The sequence below is a fragment of the Pteropus medius genome, unplaced genomic scaffold (assembly GCF_902729225.1).
Source record: "Pteropus medius unplaced genomic scaffold, Ma_sr-lr_union100, whole genome shotgun sequence".
Lineage (NCBI taxonomy): Eukaryota > Metazoa > Chordata > Mammalia > Chiroptera > Pteropodidae > Pteropus > Pteropus medius.
The window spans coordinates 1110384-1121219 of record NW_024352783.1 but is presented as its reverse complement, the minus strand read 5'-3'; the positions used below and the strand labels follow the sequence as shown (position 1 = coordinate 1121219).

At 38.0% G+C, this 10836-nt stretch overlaps 1 pseudogene; it reads left to right on the top strand.

Annotated features, from left to right (window-relative positions):
* The first annotated feature begins 7609 nt into the window (after positions 1–7609).
* On the top strand, positions 7610–7728 carry LOC120589948 (uncharacterized; annotated as a pseudogene).
* Positions 7729–10836: the final 3108 nt, after the last annotated feature.

Genomic DNA, 10836 nt, shown 5'->3' with positions numbered 1-10836 from the left:
CTCATCAGCTACCCAAAGCAACTCAGACTCCCAACCTAGCTCTTCTGTCAGAATTTGTCCCCTAATTTTCAAACTCCAGTTGGCTGTAAGTCAACAGAAAGGCAAGAATTAGGTAAAATGTATTTGCTATGAGGTATTTTAGGTTTGAAACCTCCTTGCTGTTTCGTCCCTTTTCCCTTGTATCTCTCTGAGAATGCAGCCTGCTTCTGGCCCTAGGACCTCTTATCAATAGGGTGCTTCACCCTCTGCAGGTTTTCAGGTGTAGCTTGCTGAAAAGTGACTCTTGCGGGTGAGAAAAATGAGGACAATTTAGGTTGAGGCTGTAGCAGACTTTCCTGTCAGGGTCCTGCCTTGTTTACTGGTACCTGGAAGGAGAGGACCCTTATCCTCATCTGGGGTGCAGGGGTATAAACTGAGATTTCAAGAGTTTCTGATTAGCCATTTTTTCCCCCTTACTGATGGAACTTGATATCCAGCTCCTCTTGGAGCTACCCCAGTTTCTTCCCCAACAGCTTACCTGAAGTGTGGGCTTCCTCCTGTTCTGGAACTGTTTATAGCTTCTTGGTGGTCTTCCTGCCTTCAAAGTCTGCCCTCCCCCAAGCTTCAGCCTTCACTGTCAGCTCTGGCCCCAACCCCAGCCCCTTCACAGTCACTACCCACACCCCAGAGTGACAACTACCGCCACAGAAAAGGATGGCATGACACTGTCAATTGCTAATTTGGTTCACACCTGGCAACCCCAAGGGCTGTTGACATCACATCTACATAAACAGTGTGACAATCCCTGGACAAAGGCAATATCTGCTCATATGACTTTATACAGACAAGGTGGCACTGGTTTTACCTTCTCTCAAATCACTCTAATGAAATGGCAGGGCTTAAAAGAAATGGAATGTTTCTTACCAACCTGAGCCAATTGATTGTATCAGGCAATTTCAGCCAAATTCACATTACCAGGTAAGCCAGTGAGTCAAAGTTACTGGGACTGAAAAATCATGTATTCAATTACTCAGCAAATATTATTGAGTGTCTTGCACTGTTCTAGGACCCAGGGATAGAGCAGTTAACAAAAAAGTTTACAGAAAAGATGGAAAATAGAGGGGAAACAGAACATAAAGAAACTCTACTATGTTAGTCAATGATAAGTACTGAGGAGAAAAAAATTAGCCAGGACTTCTCACTATTTTATATTTAGGGTTACATTTAGGGCAGTGCCTAGCATGTAGCAGGCACTTAACATTTGTTGGACAAATAAAAAACTTGTAATAAATGTTTTTTAAGTTTGAGATATTTTCATGCTCTCCTCTGCTGCTGCTTTCTTTCTTTCATCAAAGCATTTTAGCGTTTAGAACTCTAATATAGAACTCCCCCATTAAAAAAAAAAAAGAGCAACAAAAAGCAATTAACAGATTTAAAAATACAAGTAGCAAACAAACACACCATATTCCACCTTGCTTCGAATCAAAAACATTCCAGGTAGAACAGCAAAGAAGAAATTCCATATTTCATCTGACAAATGTATGAGATTTTAAAACATTAGACTACAAAGGGCAGGCACAAGCACAGAGAAAGCAGTACTCTCCTGTAACAGTGCCAAGGGAATGTCATTAGGTGTGAGTTTTCCTGGTAGGCAGTTTACTTGCATGAACCAAAAACTTGAAAATGTGCAACCCCAGTGATTCAGCCTCTCCTAGGAATTTATCTGAAGAGAAATAAAAATGTATCCAAACTTAATGAAGCAAGATAATTTCCTCAAAATTCTTCGCAAATTATTTTCCTTGGCTTTAAGAACTTTTTAAAATCCAGCCTTTCATCCAAGTCACTCCAGCAGATGCAAGAGTGACATGGACACTTTGGTTATCAGTGAGTTTTAATAGGAGCGTTCCCAATTCTGTGGCATAGATCATAAGAATTAATTCCTTCTGCAATCACTCCCTAATTGGCCAATCTGATGTTATTCCTTCCTGTAAATATATATATGCTGGTTCTACAGACGTAAAATTTCCACCCTACGATGTTTTCAACGTCACATTTTCTAAACACCTGTTAACTGACAACATAATAACTGGAACTCTGAGTGGTAGAACTACCTGTAATGTAAGGCTTGCTTCTCTGGGGGTCACTTGTCTGGTGACTGTTGGCTAAGGGGAACAATTCCCTGATCATTTATAACTACAACCTAATATGGTAAATTACAGACCATGGGATCTCAGAGGAAATTTCACACTCGTTTTCATCAATTTGTGTGTACTACAACACAGATCTCGAGGTCCACTTTGAAAATCACAACAAGGGCATCTTGTGGCCTATAGATGGCAGATATTTTCTGCTCAAAATTAGGAGATTGGGCTTTGTTCAAGAGTGTCCATTCTCCAGAGGCCAATTCATAAATGCAGAAATGAAACATCCAGTTTTCTTGATAATCACAGTAGAAACATCCCTTCTATGAAAAGAATCATCCCTTTGGAGGGGAGCAGGCCAGTCAGAAGAGAAGACAGTAACTTAAGTGCTGAAGTCAGGATATGGGGGAAGCAGGGGAGCCCTTTCTCCAAGCATATTGATGTCTCAACAGTTTTCTAAAGTGTTGACAGGATAGTTACTAAAACCCTGATAAAGGATATTAGAGGAAGCAGTGTGAAAGCAAGAGGCCCAGACATGTAGAGAAGGTGATCAAAGGTGGAAGATCCACCTTCCACCCCCAGCATGGCTAGGTCCTACCCCTCCTCAGGGCTCCCCACCCTGGTGTGAGAAACCAGTCGCACCTCTGCCTACTGTTGTTCCCTCCCACTGCCTTAGGAATTCAGCTCTTTATTCTCAGCCAAATCAGCCCCATCACAGATGATTTTACTTATTATTTCCCTTCTCTGGGCCTCAGTTTTTTCATCTATAAAATGCATAGGTAAACCAGATGATACTGTTGAACAGTTCCCAACAGTCAGGACCCACCCCATCATCTAGATGCCAAGCACCCTTCTGGGAGCACTGAAGAGCCCTGCCTCTCCTTGGCTATTTTGCCCAATGTGATGGCAGGGTCAGCCCTCTCCTAAATAGGTGGAGGGGTAGATGACCAAGGACCATCTCATTCATGTCAACATTCCTTTGCTATTTCCTGGGGAATTGCTGAACTTGCAGAATGAACGAACTTCAAGTATACGTAATGTCTGGTGTATTTGTTTCCCGCTGTTGCCATAACAAATCGCCACAAGCTTAGTGGCTTAAAACAACACAAATTTATTTATTCTCTTACAGTTCTGGTGGTCAGATGTCCAGAGTGAGACAGAGCTAAAATCAAACCCTGTTGGCAGGGTTGGTTCTTTCTGGAAGTTCCTAGGGGAAAATCAGTTTCTCGCCACTTTCAGCTTCTAGAGTCCACAGTGTTCCTTTCCTTGTAGCTGCATCACTCCAATAGCTGCTTCTGTTATCACACTGCCTTCTCTGACTTTGACCCTCCTGCCTCCCTCTTATAAAGACCCCTTTGATCACATTGGGCCTGCCCAGATATCCAGCCCAGCAGGCTAGAAGGAATAGGTTTATTCTCTGGAAAAACTAAACCAGAGAAGATCCAGAGCTAGGGACACTGGGCACACCAGAAGGCAAGACTAAGTCACTACATTTTAAAGGGAAGCAGGATAGAGTGAGGAGGAATTCTTCAAAGACTACAGATTAAATGATGAGATCCCAGCTTCCTTCCTCTGATGGCCTCCCAGAATGCTGGCAGCCTGGCTTGTAGCCTCCAGGCAGGAGATCAGAGTTTTTCTCAACAGAATAATCTCCCCATCTCAAAATCTTTAACTTCATCACATTTGCAAAGTCCTTTTTTGTCATATAAGGTAACATGCACAGGTCCTGGGGATAAGGAGTGGACCTCTTTGGGGGGCTATTATGCTGCCTACCATATGTGATGTTCCAATTTACTTCTTTCACAATATTTGCCATTTCTGAATATCATCTTTGAATTTTTCTTTGAATTGACTCACTTTTTAAAAAAATGAATTTAAATCATACATTAGCCCTATCCTAAACAATCATATCTATGAAATCATGAAATCGATTGCTGGTCATTTTTCCCTACTATTCCACAAAATAAATACATAACTATTAAAATGTAAAATGTTCATCTCTGTACCATATAACATCACTTTCCATTCCACCAATAGTATACCATCCTTTGAGGAACAGAAATAGAATCCAGCCTCTTGATTTTACAGAAATGGGTAATTTGTCCAAAAATGCACAGCAGCAAAGAGCAAAACTCCAACTACATTCACTTGAAAGTATGTCAGCTTTTTCTTAATAACATCCCTACATTGGTGATTCATACAATCTAGGGCTCAGTCAGTTCCCTTTCAGTTACACTCATGGATATTTTACATTTGAAAAGTGGAGGTTCCTATTGCTTCCCTTGTCAACTAACATTCATGCATCCTACTTATCTGTATTAAACAGTTGCCTGTTTATCCGACACACATCTGGACAGCATCCAAGCCCTTAAAAAGTATGAACTGAAAAGGGAGGTCTGTAGCTAGTGGTGACTTTGTACCTATGCCCCTTGGCTTCTGTCCCAGCTGCAGACTGAACTGTGAAAAACACTTTTGAGAAGACAGAGTTCCTACACAGTGTGTGGGATAATTGTCCTTCTCTTACATAACAATAGGCATGAAATAAAAATTGCTTTCATTTATTGGATGCTTAGTATGGGACAGGCCCTATGACAAGTGCTTTACACACATCTAGTCACAACAATATTAGGAAGTAGCTCAGAGAGGTTAAGCAACTTGTCCAGGATCACATAGCCAGTGTGACAAAGTCTTTATTCATAGAACCTCAGAAGATGCCATTGAACTTATAAATCCACCTGAGATGAGGAATGACAACAAGGAAATCAGAGAGATTGAGCAAGCTGCCCAAGGACACAGTGGCAGACTGAGGGACAGAATTCAGGTCTTCGACTCTTAGACCAGTTTGTCCTTTCAGATTTCTTCTCTTTTAAGCTATTATTTTCTTGGATGATTTCTTCGGATGCCTGCCTGATCTGCTTCTTTATTCTCATCATTCTAAACATGACTCTTTGCTGATACTTTTGCCCCTCATCATGTTTCTCTAATGAAAAATTGTGGAGGAATATAATGAGAATCTCAGAGTGACCCTTCTCCTTCTCTGTTACCATATAACATCACTTTCCATTCCACCAATAGTATACGGACCATCCTTTGAGGAACACAGAAAAAAAGACAGAAAGTGCTAGAAAATCTCCATGAGTCTGTATTCATTAATTTGGGATTAGTAATAATTTAACCAGAAAAGCATTAAAGTTTATCTTTATCCTTCCCCCACCCCAAAAAAAAGAGATTGCTAAGCAATACACAGTAGAAATAAGGTTAGATGGCTTCATGATCAAAAGAAACTTGTAAATTATAATTTTACTCAATAAGAACCTAAATATCCATCAATAGAGTATTGACTAAATAAATGATCATATATCCGCAAAATGGAATACCACATAGCCACTAATGATGATGTCATAGAACAATGTATAATAATAGAACAAATTATGATTTAGTAAATCGAAAGCATGAATACAAAATAAAATGACTCTGCTTTATTTTTATATGGACATACCCACAGAATAAAAGACTGGAAGGATATATTTAAAACTGGTGGCTATCTCTGGGTGATCTATATTTTCTTTTTTTGTCTTGATCTGTTTTTTCCAAATATTCTACAGAAAATTTCTACAGATTACTTTTATAATTAAGAAAGGAAAAAAATCATCAAAAATTTTAGACATAGTCATTAAGAATTGCTATTTTCTGAAGCCTGTACTTTGAGACTACATATACAAGAAAATAAGGGATTGACCTTAAACTTCTTTACAGAGCTGGCTATACATTGAAAATTTAACAATTATCCTACCCCAGCAGAAAAATGAGCAAAGGATATAAATAAAAGGCACACGAATGGCCAATAAACACATAAAAAGAACATATTATTAACTTCTAAAAATGTAAATTAAAGTGACAAAGATCACTTTTTGTTTATCAAATTAGCAAAGTTTAAAACAAATGATAATGCCCAGTGTTGGTAAAAGTGTGAGGAAGCCAATACTCTTGGACAATGCTGTTTGAAATGAAAATGCTATAACCATCTCAGTTACCATGATGGATTGAATACATGTATCATTAATTCCTCCTGAAACAGCACAAAAAAAGACAGGGTAAGTATTTTAAAAGAGCGAACACCACAAGGACAGAGAACAGAAGAGGAGGCAACAGTGGACAAGAGATGTCAACAGAATCTTGGAAGGTGGAAATTGAGTGGCAGCTAATGGGTGGATTAGAGAAGACTGCAAACTTAATGCCAACCAGAAGTAAGCAGTGCTGTGCCTCTGAACCCCAGAAAGGCTCAGGAATTGGAGGTGCTAGCTACATCAGAAGACAGGGTTGGGTGGGGCTAAAAACAGGAAGTATGATGTATTTACAAAGCACTTAGACATGGCCTTCATAGCCAGGGCAATTGACAAACCAAGGCATTTATCTCTCTCCCACACAAGCAAGAAGAAGAGGTTTATCTTCAGGAGAAACTAAACCAGAGAAGCTTCAGATCTGGGGACACTGGCATATAGAGGGCAAGGCTAAATTACTACACTCTAAAGATCAGGGAAGCAGGATAGAGGGAAGGAGGATTCTTCAAAGACTACACGTTGAATGATGAGACCCTAGCTTCCTTCCCCAATGGCCTCCCAGAATTCTGGCAGCCTGGACTGTAGCATCCAGGCAGGAGACCAGAGTGTTTTACACAAAAGAACTCAATAGGCTCCAGAGAGGTCTCCCAACCACATGGTCTGGTATGCCCCCTTGATTACCCCACAGAGGAGAGAGCGCGCGCACATGCAAAAGAGAGGACCTCCAACCAGCACCTAGTTCCTTGATCATAAAAATGAACATTCGACAAGGAATCAAATATTTAAGAAAGCCTCCAATGTGAAAGATACGATAAAAGAAATTCAGGAATAATAAATACAATGCAGGGAGCAGAAGCAAGCTAGAAAAAGAAAAATTTTAATGTCTTTAGAGAAATAAAGATATTATATCCATGAAACAAGAACATGGGGCTACAAAAGGAGGAAGAACAAGAATATTTTTTTAATGAGGGTTAAAATAAAACTATTCAGCTGAAGCGTCTGACCATAAAATTGAGAAAATCTCCCCAAAAGTAGAACAAAAAACAGATTTCCCAAATAAGCAATTAAAAGGAAGAAAATGAGTGGATAAACCCAAAGTCCAACATCAAAATATGAGGAGTTCCAGAAAGAGGGAACAGAAAACAAGAAGAATAAATTATTTTTAAGATAATTATAATTCAAGAAATTTTTTCAGAATTGAATATTAGTACTTTCATAGAAAGGGTCTCCTGAGTATACAGCACCATAAATGAAAAAATACCCACCAATGAAATTTCAGAACCCCAAGGATAAAGAGAGAATCTTAAAAATGTCCATAGACTTAAAACCAAGTCCCCAAGATCAAGAATCAGAATAACATAAGACTTCTCAACGATAAACTAGAAGCTTGAAGACAATGAAGTATTGCCTTTAAAACTGCAAGAGAAGTTCTACAGCCATGCTACCCTGAACAAGCCTGATCCTGTCTGATCTTGGAAGCTAAGCAGGGTCTGACTTGGTTAGTACTTGAATGGGAGACTACCTAGGAAGACCAGGTGCTATAGGCATAAAAACTAAATAAAAAAATAAGGGATTGTAAACTTGCAATCTGTGAGGTCAACCAAGGGTTGCCTCACATAAATAAATAAATAAATAAATAAATAAATAAATAAATAAATAAATAAATAATAAATGAATGAAACTTCAAGGGAAAATTATTTCCAATCCAGTATTCTAAATCTAGCCAGACCCTAGCCAGACCTTTAAACAAGTATAAGGATAAAATACAGGCTGTTTTCAAACAGTAGAAACCTCAAAAATTTTTCTTATGTATTAGGAAATGTATGCCACCTAAATAAGGAAGTAAATAAAGAAGAAAATGTGAGATCCCCATAAAAGGACATATACTATATGATTCTTCTCAAAATCATAGAGACAGAAAGTAAAAGGGTGCTGTCAGGGGCTGGGCAGTTAGTGTCTAATGGGTACAGAAATCCAGTTTGGGAATGAATGTATTTAATGCCAATGAGCTGAGCACTTAAAAAAGGTTAAAATGATAAACTTTTTGTTATGTGTATTTTATCACAATTTTTAAAATGCAAAATGGCAACAAAAAAAATGAAATTGGGGTCAAAGAAGAAAGGAACCACATAGGAGAGTGAAAAAGGAATTCCTAAGACGATGTTAGGGATGAGCCAGGACAACACTGAGCAGCGGGACGAGAGAACAACCAGCCCAAACTGGAGCAGGAGGATGAGGCTACAGGGAGATGTGTCTGAGGAATAAAAGATAGAAATTGAGAAATTATCTGATATGTCTATCACATTACCACCAATTTAATATCGCTATGGGAGAAGATTCATTGATATGTATATAAAAATTAAGGAAATGAAAAACTGAGACAACTGTCAACTCTAAGGGGGAGAAATAGGCAAAGGAAAGGCAATAATAATAATAATAATAATAATAATAATGCCATGTAGCTCAGAAAACAATGCTTACATATATAACATAAACATGAATATTGATTCAACCAAAATTTGTGTTATAATCATATAAAGATGGGGAGCAATAATGTGGATAGTGTGATGTAACAGTGCTATATTACCTTTCATAATAAGAAATCAATAGATAGTGACAAAAATAGAAAAAATAGTCATATAGGCATTTTATTTGGAAATAGAAACTAAGATAATTGAAAATGTTTGTCTCTGACAGAGAGAACTTGGAAGTGGGAGGTGGGACAGGGAATTGCTATTTTTCACTGCAAGCTTTGTGTTGTTTTAATAAAAGTGGATATGAAATGTAAAATGATAAAGTGGTATGACACTTATTAGAACAAATTGGAAAATTGAATCAAAACTATAAATATGTGTATAACTTTTTACCCAGAAATTAACTTCTAAGGATTTATCCTATGGAAATAATGATTATATGCAAAGATGTATGTTCAATGATGTTTACTGTGGCATTGATTATTATTATACCAATAAATTGGAAACAACCTAAACACCCATCAGCAGGAGACTGGTTTAATAAATTATGGTACATCCCTGTACCGAAATGCTATGCAGCTGTTAAGAAAGACAAGGTGGATATTTATAAATTAATGTGAGATGATACTCAAGAGATTTATTAAAAGAAAAAGCTTACAGAATAGTGAGCAGAGTTTAACATAAAAATATTTGTTTTAAAAGTCTACAAGGACTTGAATAGACATTTTGCCAAAGAAGATACACAAATGGCTAATAAGCACGTGAAAAGATGCTCCACATCACCAATCATTCGGGAAATGGAAATCAAAATGCAACGAGATACCACTGCATACCCATTAGGATGGCTACTGTCAAAAAAAAAAAAAATGAAAAGAAAAGAAAAAGGAAATTACAAGTGTTGATGAAGATGTGGAGAAATTGGAATATTTGTGCAGTGCTGGTAAGAATGTTAATGGTGCAGCCACTATGGAAAACAGTATGAAGTTTCCTCAAAAAATTAAAAATAGAATTACCATATGATTCAGCAAATCTACTTGTGAGTATACATCCAAAAGAATTCAAAAACTCAAACAGATATATTTGCACACCAATGTTCATAGCAGCATTATTCACAATAGCTAAAGGGTAGAACAACCCAAATGTCCATCAACAGATGAATGGATAAACAAAATACGATATATACATACAATGGAATATTATTCAGCCTTAAAAAGGAAGGAAATTCTGACACATGCTACAACACAGGTGAACCTTGAAGACATTTTGCTAAGCAAAATAAGGCAGTCACAAAAAGACAAATACTATATGATTCCACTTATACAAGGTATCTAAAGTGGTCAGATTCATAGAGACAGAAAGTAGAATGGTGGTCATCTGGGCCTGGGTGAAGAGGAGAGTGAGGAGTTATTGTTTAATGAGTATAGAGTTTCCCTTTAGGAAGATGAAAAAGTTCTAGAGGCGGATGGTAGTGATGAACTGTACACTCACCAATGGTAAATTTTATGTTATGTATATTATACCACAATAAAAAAATTGTTAATCGTTTTAGTCTAAAAGTCTATACACCAATGTGTCGACAGTAATCTTCGGGGATGGAATTATAAAACTTTTCACTTTCTCTGCATTGTTTGGATTTTTTCAACTATCGTATTATCATTAAAAAGAGTCTGGTTCCATTTAGAAAATGAAATAAAAGTAAGCTCAAACCCTGAAGAATACCATCTCTCAGTTAACAAAACACTTTCACAGTCATTGACCTACTTAAGCATCACAAAAATCCCACAAAATAGGGATATTTTGCCATTTTGTAGATGAGGAAACAGGTTCAGAGGAAAGGGAAGTGACTTGTCCATAAGTAAAATAAGGAGCCAGGACTTAATCATAAACCTCTAACTTGTTCAGCTCAGTGCAATTTCAAGCCTCACACCAACCATGTCTCAGTCAGACCCAGATAAACCTGTCTGAATTCAAAGAGGATGAAGCCCTCTCTGCAACCTGGGCAGCCCAAGAAGTGGAAAACCACATCAAGCTGACGAGATCTTAGAGAGATGTGGACAATGGGATTTTAGGAAGCCACCAAAGCAAATACCTGGTGTCACCCCAACAGGGACATAACTAACTGCACAAACTAACCTTAGCCTTTGACACTCCCCTACTGCATAGACAGACAGGGTCCTCCAG